Source organism: Prunus dulcis, chromosome 1 (genome assembly GCF_902201215.1).
Source record: "Prunus dulcis chromosome 1, ALMONDv2, whole genome shotgun sequence".
NCBI classification, from domain to species: Eukaryota; Viridiplantae; Streptophyta; class Magnoliopsida; order Rosales; family Rosaceae; genus Prunus; species Prunus dulcis.
The window spans coordinates 37,623,505-37,631,479 of record NC_047650.1 but is presented as its reverse complement, the minus strand read 5'-3'; positions in this window follow the sequence as shown (position 1 = coordinate 37,631,479).

Genomic DNA, 7,975 nt, shown 5'->3' with positions numbered 1-7,975 from the left:
TTTTGTGAGCAAAACCACGCTTGAAGGCTTCAACAACCCAAACTTCGAGTTACCTAATGAGTCTTCGCCCTTTAACAATTTTAAATATGAAACTATTTTTTAAAAACAAATATTTTACTTAGATCCGCGGGTCATTATCTTATTGGATATGTGGGTACCACATACATGCCATGCCATCAATTTAACATAAATTTTAACGAATCCAAACGGTAGAACCAAATTGATGTGTGAGGAGGAGTAACATAAAGGACCAATGATGTCACAAAAAAACATGAAGGACTAAAGCTAATAATTTCACGAACCTTAGAAACCATGTATGATAAAAATATTTCGACATATGTTGTATTCTATTTAGTCAAGTTTCCGATACATTACTTCATATTTGGTTCAGTTTTGTACTCGTGTGCAATTTATAGTTTTGAAATTGAAGTCTCATTTTGTAACATCACGAATTGGAGAAAGGACTTTTTAATCATTTTCTCTTGTTGACATCAGTATCAATAATCTAAAAGTTATACGTATAGAATTCTGATATATTTAATAATAAGCTACCATTATTTTATTAGAATAATAATATTAATATTACACATGATAACGAGGCCTAACCAAGGAAGGAGCCTCAGATAAAACAGCAGCTCTTATTTTTGTGTAGATAATTTAGCACATATATCTATCAAGCAGACAAGTGGTTATGGTATGGCCTTCTTCAATTTCATGCCTGAGGTTTGAGTAGTTCTTGGCGATCCGACTGGCCCACTTTACCGCGTTGGGCGAAGTCGGTCAGTACTTTCAAGTTTCCTGTGTTCCCTTGCCCTTTAGCATCCTCAACCTCGATTTTATTGTCGCCCTTGTCGGCCCCGTCAGCTCTGTTGGCGAAGTGGGTTAATCCCGACGTGTTGCCGCTGTTGTTGCTCACATCGAACCCTTTAATTTTAATATCATTGGTTCCAGCCATTGTCTCACTGATTGATTTTTAGTTGGGATATCTGTGTGTTTGCTTTGATGATCAACTCATTGCCTCATGGTCTCCTTTTATAGTTGTTGGCATGCACACATATATGCAGAGGATATCCTTTTTCTTTGGATGGTCGATCGATACACCCACTGATCATGATACAGATTCTATATTGATCAAGATCATAATATTCTTCACATATATTTACATGTATATCTGCTTGGAATAATATATCGAGTATAAAGGTTGCTAATTTGCTTTGTCCGCTAGCTTGATGGCAACACATTTCCTTATATAGATGATGAGAAAGAATCTTTTGAAGTGCCCTTACCTTTCTTGCCAAGCTACGTACTCTCTCTGCCTGCCTTGCGAACAACCCGAAATTATGACGAAGCAAGTTTTCTTTTATAAGGATTGAAAATGACGACCAATACTAGAGATTCTTCACGTATATAGTTTACATTTGTCTTCTTGGAATAATATACTGCAGTACTGTCGTAGTGGCCTTTCTTTTTTCCTTTTAGCTAGGTAGGTTCGATGTTCCATTGCAACACAACTAATCCAGAACAAATTCACTAAGGATAATGAAGTTGATTTTTGTTTTTGTTTTCAAAAAGAGAGAGAGATCCATCGTCCATGTGCTCTTAGATTCTCAATCCTCATCAATAATGGGTCGGTTGATGTTTAACAAGAAAATCAGGGGATTGTTTCGTAACTTGCTTTTGTTTTAAAGTAAACTGTTAAACTTGTGACTTAAAGTTCGGATTGGGAGCTTCTTTTTTCATATTTTCTGTTTTGATAATTAGTCTCTTTCGCTTCAATTACTAAAGTTTCTTATTTTGTTAATGATTTCAACAAAAGCATGGAGAAAATTAGTGGCAATGTGTAAAAGCTCTCTTGATTTGACCCCTCGTACTTGAAGACCTGGCTGGCAATTTGATCATCCTTTGGTTTTGGTGGCTTCTGTACGACTTGTTTTCTTGCTGGGAGAGAAGGAGGTCAAGTCGTTATTAAATGTGATAATCCCCTTCAGCCTCCCACGTGGGCCTAGGAAACACGTTTATCGATTTTTAACCTTTAGTGCGAGATAAGGATATGATCCTTCACAGTTTGGGGCCTTCCTATCGATTTATTCCAAAAAGCCCGTTAGGAAAGAGATGACTTTTTTGAGAAAAAACAAATGTTACTGGGCCTGGATTTATCTTTAAAATATTCTTTTAACCTGTTAAACCATTTTTGGTCCATTTACCAAAACTGGGTACAAATACATATTACCCATAATGAATAAAATGAAAGAATGATTTAGAAAAAAAAAAATTATATATAGAAATCGAGCGTGGTAAATTGGTGTATCTCAAGACTTATACAAACACTGTACTGCCTCTTAAATTCCCAAAAATTGTCTACATAGTAGTTTGTAACCTTCAAATCCTTAATTTGCAATTTGAAAGCAGTGATGAAATCACACAAGAAACATTTCGATTTCACATAACTCACTATAATGAAAATCAAACACTAAAACAGAAACTCTATTTTTTCTTCACCAAATTTCTAGAAAAGAACTCTTAATCAGAATGAAAATACCTAAATAGTACAGTTTGGACCCTAATACTAGAATATTCTTTTAAATTTGTAATGCGTCCATGATTTTCCCGGCTGGAAAACAAAAAAAAAGAAAGTAAAGAGAAGGGAAGTGAGAAAGCTGAATTTGAAGACGCAGCTTGTTCAATCGAGGAGTATAGCATTACATGAAAGCCAAGTCTTTTTGGCTTTTTGGCGAGAGGAAACTAGGGCATGAAACTCTGAGAGTAGCCAGACGAATTGAAAAGTTTAGAGTTTTTGGTTTTGGTAAATAGAGTTGGGAGAAACTGATTCTTAAGGCACGAATTGGGAGAGAATCATAATCAAAGTCGAAATCACAGTCTAGCTCAAAATCAAAGTTTAAGCGAAATCAAAGTTGAAACAAAATTGAAAATGAGGCCTAGCCAAGGAAGGAGCCTCAGATAATGCCTCAGTTTTTATTTTAGTGCAGATAATTTAGTAAAAACACATATTATTATGGCATTCTTCAATTGCATATGCGTGCATGCAACGAGAAATTGCCATTAGTTCACTGGCGTACATCCTTGGTCACTCTGGCCCATACATTGCCTGGTTCAGTTTTATACTCGTATCCAACTATAGTTTTACAATTTGAAGTCTCATTTTGTAACATCACGAATTGGAGAAAGGACTTTTTAATCATTTTCTCTTGTTGACATAGTTATCAATAATCTAAATTTTTATTTATTTATTTATTTATTTTTGTTATTTTTAAGAAAGAGAATTTATTAATAGAACCAAAGACGTACAAAGAGCAACATGATATAGTAACTTGTTAAAACCTTCCTAGGACAATCTCATGGGACAAATCCCGGGGAGAAAAGAGTACCACATATGTCATGGACTAACAAGAGAGTTCAATTCTAATCGCTTTGGACCATTACAACAAGAGAACAAATCAAAAACGAAAACTAACAAAAAGAACTCCGACGAGAACCTCAACTAGATATCAACATAGTACACCCACATGAGAGGACGACAGAAACCCCAAATAGTAAACCCACAGGAGAGGACCATAGAACATCCCAACTGTCAAAAGAAGCCTTCTATGAGGAAAATCATTGTATTTTGACACCCATACAAACTACAAGGCATACCATAACAGAAAACATGAGAGAACACAGAGGAGGAACACAGAAACAACAATAAAAGAACCCCTAAGAAGCACTCCACTTCAACTCAGAACCTGATAAAGAAAACCTCCTATGACCAAGCATAGTTCTTTGGTAAGTGCAGAGTAAAGAAGAGCACCACATCCAATAACTATCGCTAGTGTCGCTACTGCCGCCGTCGTTGAAATAGAGACAAAACATCAGCCACCAGGTATCACAACTCTCCAGATAATAGACACAATCCAACGTCACTACCAGTCACCTAAAACACTGCAAAAACAACCAAACCAAACAAACAAACAAAACCTAAATCCAAACAGATCTAGACTATATGGGGAGGGGAATGGAAAGAGAAGAGGGCATAAGAGGAGGGGAAAAGATGGGAGAAAAAGAAGGGAAGATGAGGAGAAAAAGGAGAAGATGGGCAAAGGGGGGGAGGGGCAGTGGCCACCTCCCCCTTAGTTTCCTTGTGGTTGGTTGTCGGCAAGAAGAAAAAGGACCAAAATGCAGCTAGGGTTTCCCACTCAAGAATCTAAAAGTTATAAGTATAGAATTTTGATATATTTAATAATAAGCTGCCATTATTTTATTGGAATAATAATATTAATATTACACATGATAACGAGGCCTAACCAAGGAAGGAGCCTCAGATAAAACATCAGCTCTTATTTTTGTGTAGATAATTCAGCACATATATGGTATGGCCTTCTTCAATTTCATGCCTGAGGCTTGAGTAGTTCTTGGCGATCCGACCTGCCCACTTCACCGCGTTGGGCGAAATCGGTAAGTACTTTCAAGTTTCCCTTGTTATCTTGCGCTTTAGCACCCTCAACCTCGATTTTATTGTCGCCCTTGTCGCCCCCATCAGCTCTGTTGGCGAAGTGGGTTAATCCCGCCGTGTTGCCGCTGTTTTTGCTCAAATCGAACCCTTTAATTTTAATATCATTGGTTCCAGTTCCAGCCATTGTCTCACTGATTGATTTTTAGTTGGGATATCTGTGTGTTTGCTTTGATGATCAACTCATTGCCTCATGGTCTCCTTTTATAGTTGTTGGCATGCACACATATATGCAGAGGATATATGTGATACAGATTCCATATTGATCAAGATCATAATATTCTTCACATGTATATCTGCTTGGAATAATATATCGAGTATAAAGGTTGCTAATTTGCCTTGTCCGCTAGCTTGATGAGAACACATTTCCTTATATAGATGATAAGAAGGAATCTTTTGAAGTGTCCTTACCTTCCTGCCTTGAGAACAACCTGAAATTATGGCGAAGTAAGTTTGCTTTTATGAGGATTGAAAATGACGACCAATACTAGGGGTACTGTCATAGTGGCCTTTCTTTTTTCCTTTTAGCTAGGTAGGTTCGATGTTCCATTGCAACACAACTAATCCAGAACAAATTCGCTAAGGATAATGAAGTTGATTTTTTGTTTTGTTTTCAAAAAGAGAGAGAGATCCATCGTCCATGTGCTCTTAGATTCTCAATCCTCATCAATAATGGGTCGGTTGATGTTTAACAAGGAAATCAGGAGATTGTTTCGTAACTTGCTCTTGTTTTAAAGTAAACTGTTAAACTTGTGACTTAAAGTTCGGATTGGGAGCTTCTTTTTTCATATTTTCTGTTTTGATAATTAGTCTCTTTCGCTTCAATTACTAAAGTTTCTTATTTTGTTAATGATTTGAACAAAAGCATGGAGAAAATTAGTGGCAATGTGTAAAAGCTCACATTCACATATGTCCATCCTTGCTAATTTAATTTTGCCCATTTTTTTGTTTTTGAAGATAAGGGTATCTCATGTAATTGGATAAAACATATTTACCTTATTGTTCTTAGACAACCATGCCCTAAAACCTTAAGCTAAACACCCTCCCTCGTATGGAGAGGCAAATCAATAGGAGAGAGACAAACATATAAGTGAGAGCAAGTTGAAATCCACATAATTTAGATCTTTGAAGAAATGTACGTCTTATTGTTGATTTGATATAACGTCTTTGGCCATCGAAGGACGAATTGCAGATATTCATAAGATTGTCCGTGTGTAGTAATATCTAATCCTTAGATAATGGCATGCTTAAAGAGTGAGATTTTAATCTAGAAACTACATACATGAATCCCCCTTTTTTTTCCCCCCTTGGTATGAGATTGGAAGATTTGTTATGAAAATCCTTAAAGGCTTGAAGCTAATAACTTGTAGGCCCCGTTTGGTTCAAGGAGAAGGAGGCTTGGGGATGAGAAATTAATTTCTTTCCCATGTTTGGTAAGTCCAGGCTTCAGAAATTGTTCCCTTGCACATGGGAAAGTAGGGGTTAAGTCCAGGTTTGACTTAACTTGGTAGGTGCAAGTTGGATCTCTTCCTCCATTCCGAATGTTTCGGTCTAGGCTTTTTCGGATATGAACTTTGCCATATAGTTGGCGGTGCTTGTTTATGATGTCTGTTGTTCTACTCCTTCCTCCTGTAATCTTTCTGCTAAGGTATTGATTAGCATAAATGCCTCCCGTTCTTGTAGGCTTTCTTTAATCATGACGGTGGACCATATGAGTTGGATTAACATGCCTCCTTCTAGGCCACGTGGTATTATTGATCGGGATAGCAAAACATTGTTATCCCCATTGCAACTAAATTTTCCTCCCTTTCTAGGGCATTTTCAATTTTTCATTCAATTTTTTTTTGGGTCTGATCCTTTTAGATCTCTCTTGCCATCTTAATGTCTAGTATTTTTAAATCTCAATGTCACTTTCCAAACTGAAAAATCTATTTTCAACTCTGCCTTTATTTTTCTTATGTATTAATTGAAATGAGACATTGTTAAAGATGGGCATGCTCGTATTTGATACTCCGATATTCTTACCGATACTCCGATACTCGTATCGACTTGCCGATACTCCTATTGTCTTCCAATAATGTTAATTTTAAAAACTTCATCTGTAAGGACCCATCCTCTTCTTCTTGATATAAGTTAGGTCTTCATTTCATTTAGGAGAGAATAACAAACAAAAAAAAGAAGAAGAATTAGGAAGAAGGAATTAGAAGCTATCATATTGTTGATCCTTTTTTCCGTTCGCCGTTCCTTTTCGCTGCCCACGGGGGTCAGCTTTGCTTGGAGGAACGAAGAGGTTTAGTTAGATCAACACCAATGCCCCGATTAGATGGTGTTTCTTGGCTCACAGAGAGGACTCCTTCAATTTCTGAACAAAATTGAAAGTTGAATCAGTTTGCCAAAAGCGAGCGGGCCCAGTTGAGGCCATATATGTCAACTTTTCTCAATTCTGATTCGTGGTGTTACCTAGGCGTGCCACTATTGGGTATAGGACCAACCTAATAGACCTGGTATGGATGCTTATGATGGTTAATTTTGATGGAACTTACACGTCTTTTTCTAGACTTCTTCTCAAGCCATTGTGCTCCGGGGGGGTAATAGCCTGGATTGATTCTTTTCTATGCCTCAGTTAAGAGGACTTCAATATTCTTTCCTTCGTGAGTGTCAACCTGACAAGTATGAGCGATACCTGAACAAGTAAAAGAGAGAGAGAGAGAGAGAGAGACCAAGATCGTGGATAGTAAGACCCTATCTGGGTTTTATCAACCAGTTAAAATATCTATATCGCACGGGCTGGATTAATAGTTAATTCGGGCCCAAGTCAACTTCCTATCCCTCCTATCGTTACTATTTCATTCAGGCCCCAATCGCTTTTCATCCCGAATGTTGGTTCTTTGGACTTTTATAAAAGGACGAAGGCGGGAATTCAATTTTATATACTAAAATGGTCCATAATTCATTTTTAGTTAACTAAGTGGATTTATTTAAGACGATTTTTCTGCAACTTATACTTGGTATAAGTGTAATTGAGATTAAATAACAGAACCTTCTTCAACTAATCCATCAATTATCTTTAAATCAGAATTACAAAGCAAGGAAAGAGAGACTGGAGATTTCTCAATCCAGTTAAGTGATTACAAGAATTGAAACAGATTACTTTTAAAAGAAAATCATACCATGAATATGGCAGAGCTACGAGAGATAAACACAGGAGTTGTCGTCTGGTTATCTAAAGAGAGTAGGCAGATTGCTATCTTGAGAGTTTTTAAGTGTTTTTTGAGACGTTGCGTTTGATTTTGGGGAGAGAGTCCCCTTCTTTATTTATAGAGGAGGAAGGAGCTTATAATGATGGAAACTGCGACAAGACCTTTGGCTTGTGGTTCAAGGTCAGCTGTTGGTTTGTTGATCTTAACTGGTTCATAGAGGGAATGATGGAGGGCTTCTGTCAGGAACCGTCAGTTTTCTTTGTGAAGC